Source organism: Phyllostomus hastatus, unplaced genomic scaffold, assembly GCF_019186645.2.
Source record: "Phyllostomus hastatus isolate PE091 unplaced genomic scaffold, TTU_PhHast_1.1 phas_scaffold_216, whole genome shotgun sequence".
NCBI lineage: Eukaryota > Metazoa > Chordata > Mammalia > Chiroptera > Phyllostomidae > Phyllostomus > Phyllostomus hastatus.
The window spans coordinates 5,915,605-5,918,222 of NW_025334018.1; the positions used below are offsets into that span (position 1 = coordinate 5,915,605).

At 34.6% G+C, this 2,618-nt stretch overlaps 1 non-coding gene across 1 annotated transcript; it reads right to left on the reverse strand.

The window, feature by feature from the left end:
- Window positions 1-385: 385 nt before the first annotated feature.
- Window positions 386-495, reverse strand: LOC123804874. The gene has a single exon (XR_006783224.1). It is a non-coding gene; the product is annotated as a U6 spliceosomal RNA (small nuclear RNA).
- Window positions 496-2,618: the final 2,123 nt, after the last annotated feature.

A 2,618-nucleotide genomic window follows, 5' to 3' on the forward strand; every position in this document is an offset into this window, starting at 1 on the left:
AATTTAGTAACCATCATTCAGGACTCTAAAGTACCATAGGTCCAGAAGATTCACTGAGACCCAGTGCTCCATAGTCCTTAAGTGTGACTTTACAAGTCTAATGATGCTCTTTTTGTTAAGCTCATATTTGTTCCTATCACAGTGATCTTGTTGAGGTAGAGGTGCGCTCTTGCCCTGCCAACATTTCTGTTCATTTTATCAGCATCTCCTAAAGTATGACCTGATTTTTTTTTTTACAGCACTTATTTCCAAGGTATTATCTCATTTTAGGATATCCAGACAAGTTGGGGCAAAGTCTCCTAAGGCTGAAAAGAACAACAGTTTGTGGCATCCCACAGTGTTGATATTTATTTATTTATTTATTTATTTATTTATTTATTTATTTATTATAATAGAATGTTTCTCAGATTTGTGTGTCATCCTTGTGTGGGGGCATGTCAGTCTTCTCTGTATTGTTCCAGTTTGAGTATATGTGCTGTCAAAGTGAGTGAGCACCCACAATATTGACTTTTAAACCAGTGTGTTTAGTCTGGAGCCAACATTTTTTGGCTTTGGCTTTTGGTTTCTTGAGGGTGACTTCTGTTCTGTGGAATTCTTGAGACACTGAGATAGTTGTGTCCTCAATTTTTGTTTAATTATTTTAATTTATATTACCCAGATTCTACCTGTTTAACTTATTTTATCATTTTTCTAATCAGGCCATCAGTTACTCTTGCAGAGTGTTTTCTGGCAGTATTTCATGTATATTCATGCCTACAGCCATTCATGGAAAATTACTTGCAGTTCTTTTTACAGAATGGACTTCGTAGTCCTCACCTAGTCTTCTTATTTTTCTCATGAAATTTATTACTATGAACTTATTAGATGATGTAATTGAAATGGCTGAACTTAAATAACACGGTGGTCACAATATTGGTGTTTTAACTGATGCCAAGGTCACAAAATCCATGGTATAGTGTTGAAAACAGTCTCAGAAATTTCACCGATTTGTGTTTGACTCTTGGCTCCTCTAGTTACCAGCTCTGTCACTTTGAGCAAATTTCTTAACCTCCCTGATTCTGTTTTCTTACATTTAAAGTAAGGATAATAATATATACAGTGCATAGTTATAGGGTGTATTATATTAATTTTCTGTCAATGATGTGACCCGTTCCCTGGCATCACAGCAGGTGTTCAATATGTGTTAACTATTAGTTTTGTGTAATTATGAAATTTCAGAATTCTTAACTCAATATGAGGCAGTTTTATTTTGTTTAAATTTTTACATATGTATGTGTTTCCATCAAGAGATGAGTGGAAATATATAGCTTCTTCTTTTTAAGGACTTTTCCTTCAGCAGTAGACCCCTCTCCCTGAGATTATGGACATTGTTGAGTATCCTTTTTATGGTATAGTGTGGTCTGTGGGATTTGTTTACTAATTCTAGGAGATGAAGGAAAATGTTTTTTATTTGTTTTAGGAAAAGAGTAGCTTTAGGGGGATAGTGAATGATTAATGTAAATAGCAAAATAGTAACAATTATTCTAGGTACAGTTATTGTTTGCCTCCTTTGTCTATATTCTATCTTCTCTAACAGTCACTGATTTTCATGTGGGAATTCACCAATTTCCCATTCTTACTTCATGTGGTGAGGATGGGGTTGAAGGTCTATCTTTGACTCCGAGGATGAAGAATGTTACTTGGATATTACTAGGCAGGAGTGGGTGGACATGTAACCTGGGCTAAGGCAGAATGAATCTCATGGCACTTGTGGGAACCACCAGTATAGAGACATCATTCCATGTTCTCCTCCCCCTACACTTTGAGATTTGAACCTGGAGGCATGTGGGCTGAGCTGCTGCAGCCATCTTGCAACTGTATGTCAGGAAGTCTGTCAAAAGTCTCCTTAAAATGGAGCCAACAGAGAGGAAAGCAGAGCTGAGGGATTGAGAGACTCACTCAGTCCAGGTAATACACTTTCAGTACTGCTGGCAAGATCCATACAGGACTTTTCAATTATATGAAGCAATATATTCACTTCTGCATTTAATAAAGTTTGAGTTGAGTTTTTCTGTTATTCAAATAGAAGTAGAACTAACTGATATAATTTCTATTTGCTTTTTACTGTATTCTCCATTTATATGTATACTTGGTTGGACTAAATACTGAGATCATTCATTGGAACAGCTACACCGCTTTACTTTCATACCAGCATTGTGTGAGGTTTCCTAAACCCACATCCATCCCTGCCAACATCTACCGTTGTTCAGTCTATTTCACTAGCATTTCAATTTAGATTTCCCTAATTAATAATAAGTTTTAGAAGCATTTGAGATCTTGCTTCCTGGCATATATCATCAGTTTGGCTAAAAAGAACTACTCTTATAAAAATTCTCTACAGGAAATAATAATAATAATAATAATAATAATAATAATAATAATAATATTAATAATAATAACCTTTTCGTATCTCTATGTATATTTCTAAGCCATTTTGATTACCTATCATATAAATTGCCCATTCAAATAATTTCCCTATTTTAAAAATATTTTTGACTAGAAGGAGCACCTTAGTATTCTAGATATTAGTCCATTGTTGGTTTTAAACATTGGAAATAATTTTTTTCAATCTGTTATCT